The following is an 11,094-nucleotide window of genomic DNA, read 5'->3' on the forward strand; positions in this document are numbered from 1 at the left end:
CAATAAGATCAAAGGAAACCTAGCTATTCCTACCCAACAAGAATCAGTGCCACCAATGTTGATTGTTTGGGGCCTAACTAATTTAGGCTTACATTTCTTATCATGGAATGGGTGTGTAGTTTGGGGTTAGGGTGAGTATTATTCTTACAATCCAGATATGGTAAGTTTTTGAGACACTATATAGTTGGGGTTCCTTCTGCATTTCGAAAACAACAAGTACAAAATAATCAACCTTGGAGAAAGAATAAAAAATTTGAAGTTCATTCAACATTGGTAGACCTTATTAGGTTCATGTAATGACAATTATGCTATCAAGAAAATATTTTTTTGAAATGAGGTTGTCTCCTTAGCTAGTTCTTTAAATTCTAATTGTTTTTCAAAAACATTATTGTTGTTACTCGTGTTTTGCATTTGAATGTACCAATAATAGTAAATATATTTATGGATGGGGTGGAGAGTGAGGTTTTTATAGTTATCAAATATTATGCTCACAAGAGGGGCTTTCTATTAGTCCAAGAGATTCAATATCTTGAATGTGTGCAAAATTACAAATGCCAATTTTGCTTGTTAAACTATGGGCTCCCCCTGTTTAGTTCTATGGCACAGTTTCAAGTCAAAGAATTGAGTTTCCCCCGTTCACTTGATTTCTATGCACCGATTCTTGAATTTCCATTATTAAAAACACAACCAATTCTTATCCAAGTTTTATAAGTTTCCCTCCCAATAATTCCACTTCATAGAGAGATAATGGTGTATTTTCTTTAAAGTAAACTATAAGAAGATTTCAAAATACTATAAGAATGTAAAGAGGGGAATCACAATGAACTGGAACAAGACCTAGATGACTTGCAACCAATCCCTTGTGCTCTGATTATCTTGTTCCAACTCTATTATAGTGCCTTTGCAGCTCTGCTTCACCTTTCTGACTACCCTCCACCAAATCTTCCTTACACAAACAGAGTAATACAAAAAAAGCTAGAAGAAATTTGAATGAATATTGTCTAGGAGTTGGTTTCACTCTCTGAAAGGGGCTTAACACATCCAATAAACCAAATTCGTGCAAGATGTTAATAAATCCTTAGTAGGGTAAAGAACCCTCTTTGAAATCAATACCCAAACCAAGGTTATTATCCTCAATCAAAACTCGACCTTTAGGCAACACAACTATCTATCCTTGTTATAATTTTTTAAGATAATGGTCAAACATTGATTTTGTAGCTTACTCCAAATACAAATGAATAGAGGTCAAATATATTATATTTTCCTGCCTAGCAACTTAATTTATTTAAAAATAGGGCTTCCAAGACAAGATTTTACCATTGTAAGTTCCAAACACTGAAACATCTCATTCCGCCCAATGATATCATTGCGGACAGTATTGATAACCAATTGTAAGAAGTCATGATTCTCATTTAATAAGCATGAAGTCACAATGTATCCAACCTGTAAAAATGCATATCCATTAAAGTCATGAATAGCTTGCAGAGTACGTGGATGTTAGTTAATCATATATAAATGAACATATTGGCAATATATGAAATTATAGAAGTTCAATAGTTGTATTGCTATCTTCAGTTGCATTTGAAGACGTAGCCTACAAAATATCATTGTCACCGAGAAGACAAAAAAGCTCATTATTGTGGGTATGCCACATTATCCTTTGTAATGTTGAAATGACTAAGGGAGAAAGAAATTATTAATATTTTTTACAATAGCTTGAAGTGAATAGCTTCTAGGTAGAGGTACATGAATGGTGTGCCATGAATTAATCCCAAAAAATTATAGAAAGTAATTATCAAGAATTATCAAGCTGGACACTCAAAAAGAAACTGCCATTAATCTCACAGATTACTTTGGTCTGTTCTGTTATACTGAACTATAAAGTAAGCAAGATACTCTGAAGTTTAAATTAAATTTGACATAAATGCCAAGATGACAGATCACTTGTTTCTCAACTCCGTGGACATTTATGAGATGAGCATTAGATTCTTTTCAATGTCATAGTATTCATTCTAGGTGACTAGACATGCATAGACCTTTGTCACCAGATATTAAAATGCAGATGCAGTATGCATTCTGCATATGTCCAATATGCAAAATGCATTTTGCACCTTTTGTGGACATTTTTTGGTCTATTGATTTGCCAAAGCCTTTCACATTAAGACTATAACTTCCTTTACACAAGGAAACCACATTCAAACCACCAATTCTTTCTTCTCTGCTTTTGAGGTCTTTCCCTTTAATGAAAGCATAATTCTATGTTTGGTCTCAAATTAAGAAATATTTCTAGAAACTTTATAGATTCCATATTTGTATTTCCTATCCACAAAAATCTATTATTTTCAAGCCTAGAATATTTGCATTTTGCATTTGCATTCTACCTGCACTTTTCATTTCCAATAATATGGATTTAAGTGCAAGCAGTGAAAAGAATAAAGAAAAAAATCCAAAACACAACGATATCAGTATATAAAATAAGATAAGAGAAGTTGACTGAAACCAACTTGTAGGAGGCCACAGAGGACAAAAAAATTCATTAAGAAAAAGGGATAGCAATAAGTGTTTCTCTAGATATTTAGGAGCAAATATAAGTGAAACAATACCCATATGACCAAAGTCTACATCATAGCCAAGCATATAAATGTAAAGCATCTTCTAGACATATTTCTTCTTGTCATATGGTGTCAAACCCTGCCAGAAAGCATACACATTAAGATTAATAACATGCATTTAATGACTATTGCAAATTTACAAACAAATTGAATTGTAACAAGATCTACTTTTCACCTTGTAATCCACATCAACAATATGTTTTTCACAATATACCATCACTTCTTGCATGATCCATGCAATACCAATGCTTCATGTATGATCCATGCAATTTAGAATAATGAGTTAATTGCAAAAAACAACATGCCTTGACTTCATGTCTAATGTTGCAACTTGCCACCCAGTTGAGGAAAGAAGAACAAAAAAGGGAAACAAAAGTGTATAAAGTTGTACATAATATTAAAAGGAAAAGTTAAAGGTTTTGTGAAACCATGTCTTTTGCAACGTCCTTAGGAGAACAAAAATATGAAAGAAAAATTGGTTGGCATTTAGGAAAGTATAATGAGGTAAGAAGCTACACCACACCTTTGAAGAGGAGAAAGATGTTTTCTTCTAGCATAGATCAAGTCTTCACTAGAGAGGAAATATATTGGAGACAAAAATCCAAGGTTTACTGACTAAAGCAACATTAAAACACCATTTTTTCTCATAGGGTAACAGTTTAGGAAAAAAACATAGAATAATAAACTTATAGGGATAAATAAGAAACATGAAAATAAAGATGGGAAAATAAAAGAGTAATTTGAAAATTTCCTAATGGAGCTAATTCAAGAAACAAGGTTAGAATCAACTAGACATTGCACAAAAACTACCAAATTATTGCATACAGTCATAGCAAGAGACTAATGAGAGAAGTGAAGATTTAGGCAATTAGGCAGGTAGTATTGAATAGGGAAGAAAAAAATTTCTTCGGGGCTAAATTGGTTTTCTACATCCTAATTAGAAGTTGTACAAGTGCATCATCTAGTAGAAAAGCACAAGATGGTTAATGATGTGCCCCTTCTAGAAAGTTCAAATGCTTAAAAGAAATTTTATAGTAAAAAATATGGGAAACCACTCAGATCGAGTACTTGTGGAGCATCCAATAGAAAAGCACAAGTGCAACATCAAATAGAAAATCACAAACTGGTTAATGATGTGCCCCTTCTAGCTATTTCAAATATATAGAGGTGATGCTATCAATTTTTTTCTAAGATATGTATTCCCTTGTCACTCTTTTGAAAAAGAAAGGGAAGACAAAGAAATATGAAAGAATTAATCTTCTACCAAGGGACCGAGATGAGAAAGGAAAGACATAAATGTGAGAAAATAATCTTCTACCAAGGCACCCATGTTCAATGCCCATCATGCATAGAACCTACAAATTGAGTTCTTGGTGGAGTTTGACCAAGTTTCATATTTAACATTCATTCAAAACAAAATGTTAGGCTATGTGAAGTGATAAAAAGACATTGTACCTACAGAGCCTCGGGGGATAACATAGAGAATTGCAAAATACATTCATAAGTATGACAAAATTCCTTCATGAATATAATAATGTGTTTGTGTCTTCAACAATTTCCATTCTATCTCATATGGTTCCACTAACTTCATTATGTCAAGGGTTTTCATGATGCCTTGTACATCATGCTTGATCATCCTGATATGAAACAAAATCTTGAGAGAGTTCTTGTAATTGGAATGTTCTTTCACATGTTCAATGGTTGAAGCTTCCCCTCCATCTCCATCCCCTTATCCTTCTGTGAGTTGTTTGGTGGGAGTGGGAATGGAAAATTAATTTAGCTGGCTAGAAGCACTATTAGGAGCAGTAGTGGGTGGTGGAGAAGTACAACAGCAGGGTGCTCCTCCACAAGCATATTCAGACTTGCATAGCCTCAAGATGAAGGCTTTAAAAATAACCAAAATTCTTGTCACTAAGAATAGGGTGGTAGACTCTCGGATCCTTTTCTTTGCTTCTGATGGTGTCGAATCTCACCAGCACCTAAAAATGGTGGTCACTAACCTAGCTATTTTATTACTTTTAAATCCCTAAAATTGATTTGGGTTTTGCTTGGAATGTACTTCTTCTTCTGTAGGTCTTGTACAATCCCTCCAACTTGGAAAATTGGTTTCAGGGTTCGATCTCAGTGCATCCCTGGCACTACTTCTACACCACCACAACCACTTCAAAGTCAATGTGGTATGTATTTTTTTTGGTAAAACTGTCAAGTTGAGAAGGTGGTTGTCATTAATCCAGCGACCAAAATAACCAGAATGTGCAACGAAATTTTCCTGCTTCTTCTAACACGCTCTACCCTCCCCTGCCATACACTCATTAATGACTACCCAAAGTTTACTAATTGAAAAAACTAAAACTTCTAGGAAAAGAGAAAAAAAAAAAAAAATCCAATTCGCGAAGTGAAAATAGATTCAAGAAAACCCAAACCCCGATGCCATTTGAGTGCAAATGATGGTTGGGCAAAGAAATAAGGTTTAGGGAAGTAGGAAAAAGTTATGCATAGCCTTTGAGGATGAAGAAAATGAATGAATATAAGAATATCCATGTCATCATGACATGGGGAGAAATTCAAATGTAATAAAATGGAAACCCAATATAGAACTTAAACAGTCCCCCCTACTTTGAATGTTTTAAAAAAACAGTCCCTGGAGCCTGAATATGGATACTTCCCACTCGCATCAGGTTGCATATTTTTTATACGAGTCTTCACATAATCAAAGGGTAGACTACATGAAAATGCAAGAAAACTAGAAACAACACTTTCACCAACCACAATTGTAGGGTGTCCTTCAAAAATTCTAGAGACTCGTCACAAGAAGAAAACATGCCCATATTTAAGGCCATTGCTAGGAAAACTGTTGGACCCACCCCTTTCCATAGGGCTAGAAACCCTTTATCACCTATAATAGGGTATAGTGCATGGAATGCATTTTTGTAATGTCATCATTGTGTAGCAGGCAAAGTTGCATCTTATTGCATGTGAATGACCCAATAGCTCTTGCTGTCAATCCACAAATAGCCTTCTGAGAGAGAGATAGTGGTTTCCCATCATTAGTGTAAATTGATTTATTTGTCAATATCCTAAATGATCCAAGATGTGTTGTTGTGTAGGTTGCCTATCTTAACAAACCAGCTAATAACCCCTTGTAAAAAACACCAAAGCCCTCATCCCTTAGCATGTTCTTTGCAGCATTATAACCTGAACCTTGACCCAACTGAATGTGCACCTTGATCATGTCCATGAGATGGATGACACACATGGCGACCATACCAAAGGCTCCTCCATTAAAAAATAGCTTCACTATATTCCACACATTACTTATCTTGGGCTTCTCTTCTGCCATCTCTCTAAAGGACCCAAACACATGTTCGATCTGAAACTAATCTCCTTCCTCTCCCTGACGTCACCATTGATATTTGAAAAAACCAGTAAGAAGAATTTGTTTGTCTACACCTCCTCAACAAGAAAGAATAAGAATAGGCAAAGATCTGATCTCCGTTGTGCTGCAATGCCTCCTATTGGCGGGGTGAAATATCACACATCTCTGATTTTAATTTATTAGAGGATGACAAAAACTAATGTCTTCTATTGCCACTGTCTCCTCACCCATAGAGGAAATTCTTATTGAGTAAATATATTTTTAATAATATATAAAGATTTATAAAAGTATATGATGGAGATGTTGTCACGTAACGTTACATTAAAAAATATTAAAAAAAATATGTGTCGGCTAATATATATTGTATATGTTGAAGATATGTGTAAAGTTACTTAAAAAAACAAACTAAATAGAAAATGTGTCGACTAATATTAACAAACTCAATTTTGAAAATGATATATATACAATTTAAAAAATTAATTACATTAAAAAATGTGTCTGCTAATATTAACAAACTCAATTTTGAATATGATATATATACAATTTAAAAAGAGATCAATTAGCTTATTCATCGAATAACAAAGAAAAATAGGTAAAGGAAGCAAGGATTCAATCGGGCATATGTTGTAATAATAACCAGGTAAATTTCATGGCGTTTCTGTAATAATAAAAATAAGATAAATTTAGTTGTGTTCAGGTTTTAGTTGTAGGAAGGAAAACTCAATATAATGGAAGGTTCTCAATAAAATTAGTATGAGTGAGGGGAAATATTGAGTAGAATGTAATATTTAGGGTGGGGTGTGACCTGAAATATTAGGTAAAATTTAATAATATTACATTTTAATTAGTATTTCTTCCCACCCCTAGCCACTATTTACTAGGTGGGGGATGTAATCAATATATTTGTAACAATTAATATAGATGTGTTCCATCTATAAATTTAATTAATAAGCAGATAAAACCTTAATATTTATAATATGACAAGTTTTTTAATCATGAATATTTACCATGGATATTATTAACTTCTGAGTAATTTTTTTTACAATACCATGGGTCAATACCCACAAGAGAAAGATAGAGAGGGCGAGGAGGGAAGAAAATTAAAATACCATGGTTTATCAATACCATGGGCCATCTAGACTTTGGATTATTATGTTATGGATCTAAGCTTTTAATTGTTACAATACCATGGGTCAATACCATGGATTATAAATACCACATGCCCAAAAACTATAACTTATTTCAAAATAAAAATATTTTACAAATATGTTATTTTAATTTAATTTTATAACATTTTTTACTTAAATCTAAGAGCAAAAAGGTTATAATTACTTTTGAGGTATATCTAAACCCTCCATCCTCACATCTATTAACAATATTTTCATATATATTAAATGGAGTTTTTAATAAATTAAAAAATGAGGATACTTTTATATGTACATATGTGAAATTTATATAATATAAATAATATTATAATGAACTAGGATAGATGCATCTTAACCAAGGATCCAATAAAAGTGGGAAATCAAAGTGATTAACAATGATAGAGGAAATATAGTGCTTGAGTATTTTATTTAACATGATTGATCCAAAATATAGGTTTAATATTTTACAACCGATTATGTTTTTTATTAATTTACATACTTTCTTAAATACAATACAACGGGATCATATTTAAGAAAGAGAGTGACATGGAAGGGGGAATAGAGTGTGGGAGAGAGACATAGAGGTGAGAGACATAGTGAGAGAGAGAAAGGAAGAGAGAGAGGAGGGAGAGAGAGGGAAGGGGAGAGATGTATTTGAAGGGGGGAAGAGAGGGAGTGACAAGGGAGAGATGAATATGGAATGAGGGAGAGAGGAGACGAGGGAATAGAGAGAAAAGGAAAAGATAAATATAGGGAAAGAAAGGGAAGAGAGAGACAGGGAGACATAGATATGCAGGGGGAGAGAGGGAGGGAGATTGTGACAGTTTTGGAGGGTGGAGAGAGAGTGTGTGTATGATGGGGGATAGACGGAGGGAGGTGAGAGAGAAGGGGGGAGAGAGGAAGGAAAAAGAGAGAGGACTTGAGAGATATGAGAGAGAGAGAGGGGGGGAGAAAGAGATGGAGTTGGAAGGTGGAGAAAGACATAGATAGATAAAGGTGGAGAGGGAGTGGCAAGGGAGAGATGGAGAGTCAGTGAGAGAGAGAGAGAGAGAGAGAGGGAGAGAGAGTTTGTATGTTTTGGGGGTGAGAAAGAAAGACAATGGGAGATAGAGAAATATGTGGGGCGGGGGAGGAGGTAGAAGAGAGAGGCAAAGAGAGGGAGGGAGGAAGAGGGATAGATGGGAGATAAAGATATAGATGGAGGGGGTAGAGAGAGAGAGAAGGGGAAGAGATAGAGAGGGAAAGGAAGAAGGAGAGATAGATTGATAGATAGATATGGGGAGAGAGAGAGTGTGTGACATATGTTTAGGGGGTTGAGATATAGAGACAAATAAAGAGAGATGGTGGGAGGTATAAATATAGATGGCAGGGGGAGAGAGGGAAGAAGAGAAAGATAGGGAAAGTTAGGGAGAGGCAGGTAGAGTGAGATGGGGGAGAGAGGGAGGGGAAGAGAGAGAAGGAGAGGGGGAGGTAGATAGACACTGAATGGAAGGTAGAGAGAGGGAAGAAGAAAGAGTCTTACAGAGACAAATACAAACATAGAAGTTAGATATAGAAAGTCGTGAATATTTTATATTTTCACTAAAATAGATGTATTGATTTCAATGTAGTTGTTGATTTCTAATCCTATTTGATCACATGCACTATATGCATTGATTTTAATGTAGATGTCGACCTATAATTCTATTTAATACCTTACACTATGCATTGATTTCAATGTCGATGTTGATTTCTACTCCTATTTGATTGCTTGCACAAGATGCATTGGTTTCAATGTAGATATTGATTTCTAATCCTATTTGATTGCCTGCACTAGATGCATTGATTTCAGTGTAGATGCCAATTTCTAATCATATTTAATACCTTACACTAAATGCATTGATTTCAATGTAGATGTTGATTTCTACTCATATTTGATTGCTTGCATTATATGCATTGGTTTCAATGTAGGTATTGATTTCTACTCCTATTTGATTGCTTGCACAGGATGAATTGGTTTCAGTGTAGATATTGATTTCTAATCCTATTTAATTACTTGCACTAGATACATTGATTTCAATGTAGATGTCAATTTCTAATCATATTTAATACCTTACACTAGATGCATTGATTTCAACATAGATGTCGATTTCTACTCATATTTGATTGCTTGCATTAGATCGATTGGTTTCAGTGTAGATATTGATTTCTAATCCTATTTGATTTCTTGCACTAGATGCATTGATTTCAGTATAGTTGTTGATTTCTAATACTATTTGATTGTTTACACTAGATGCATTGATTTGAGTGTAGATGTTGATTTTTGATTTGATGCAACAAGATGTATGATGTACATTAATTTCAAAGTAATTAGATCAATAATGTACATTGATTTCAGTGTAAGCACATCTCTACCTCTTCCATCTATATCTCTATCTCAGCCCCTAAACATACTCTCTCTCTCTCTCTCTCTCTCTCTCTCTCTCTATATATATATATATATATATATATATATATATATATGTATGTATATGTATATATATATATGTATATGTATATATATATATATGTATATATATATATATGTATATGTATATATATATATATATATATATATATATATATATATATATATGTATATGTATATATATATATATATGTATATATATATATATATATATATATATATATATATATATATATATATATATCCGCCTCCCTCCGTTTCCCCTCCCTCTCTCTCTTCCCCTTCTCTCTCTCTCTAACATTTCTCTCTCCATATATATATCTCTTCCTCCCTCCCTGTCTTTTCCTCTCTCTTCTTCCCTCTCCCCTCATCTATATCTCTATCTCCCCTTGTCTCTCCTTCTCACCCCCAAAACAAAACACAGACACACTGTCTCAATGTAAACACATAAAAATAATTCAACCATAAATACAATACTTGAATTTTCATCCTAAATAAAATGTTTTCTTACCCCAAATGTTTGCTTCTTGAGACTATAAACTATTTATAATTGGGTACATTTTTATTATTCCCATTTTCCATCATTCAACGTTGTTAATTACTTTACATTCAAACGCAATAATAGAAAACAAATACCATTGAAAATTATTTGGGGTTTAACACTCCATAAGTCACAATGATTGACTTTGGAGAAAACTACTATTAATATTAGAGAGCAACAGAGACAAGGTATGTTGTTTACTACAATAGCCCGAGTTAAATATTTGAATGGTCTATGATTCCAACTACTTTTTTCATATGATCGATATGAGAAAATGGAAAAACTAATTGGTGTGACAATAGTAACAGTAGAAGAAAATAGTTTCAGATTGATTGCAATGAAGATTGTTTGTAATCAAGTATATTCTTAGTATTCACATTTTCTATCTACCAAAATTGTTACATTGACACTTTGCACTCAAAATTTGTATTTCATCATTTTTCATAATTTAGGTTACTAATAATCTCTATCATCTCAACAAATTGAGGTAACTAAGAAAAATTTTAAATTAAATTGGCCAAATTAATCTTAGACATATTTAGCATATTTAAAATGACCAAAATAATTAGATGTTCAACAAATTTTGTATAACCACACACGACTGAAACCAGCCTAGATCCATCTTAACACTAGATCTATTAAGCCCAGAGTGGGATCAAACCTCTCGAGGTGCAAACCTTTCCTCAAGTTTTGCACTAAAAAAATAGGTTTGCACCTCGAGAGATTTGATACCTCTTGGCCCTTGATAGATCCAGTGTTAAGATGGATCTAGGCTCTTTTATATTAATTGAGATTGGATTTCAATTAGAAAAAATATTATTCGAAATACTATTTGATAGAAAATATATATAATAAATTTTCAAAGTGAACAAATGCATGGAATTCTAGATGATTATATGAAATCGCACAATAATGTATATATATATATGGAGTTACATAATATATATATATATATATATATATATATATATATA

The 11,094-nt window shown here is 33.3% G+C and overlaps 2 pseudogenes; both read right to left on the bottom strand.

The window, feature by feature from the left end:
- Positions 1–2,655: 2,655 nt before the first annotated feature.
- Positions 2,656–4,925, bottom strand: LOC149179121 (uncharacterized; annotated as a pseudogene).
- Positions 4,926–5,101: 176 nt separating this feature from the next.
- On the bottom strand, positions 5,102–5,952 carry LOC149179122 (mitochondrial dicarboxylate/tricarboxylate transporter DTC pseudogene; annotated as a pseudogene).
- Positions 5,953–11,094: the final 5,142 nt, after the last annotated feature.

The sequence above is a fragment of the Pinus tabuliformis genome, chromosome 4_1 (genome assembly GCF_031772625.1).
Source record: "Pinus tabuliformis cultivar Carrire ecotype Pingquan chromosome 4_1, CPIR1, whole genome shotgun sequence".
NCBI lineage: Eukaryota > Viridiplantae > Streptophyta > Pinopsida > Pinales > Pinaceae > Pinus > Pinus tabuliformis.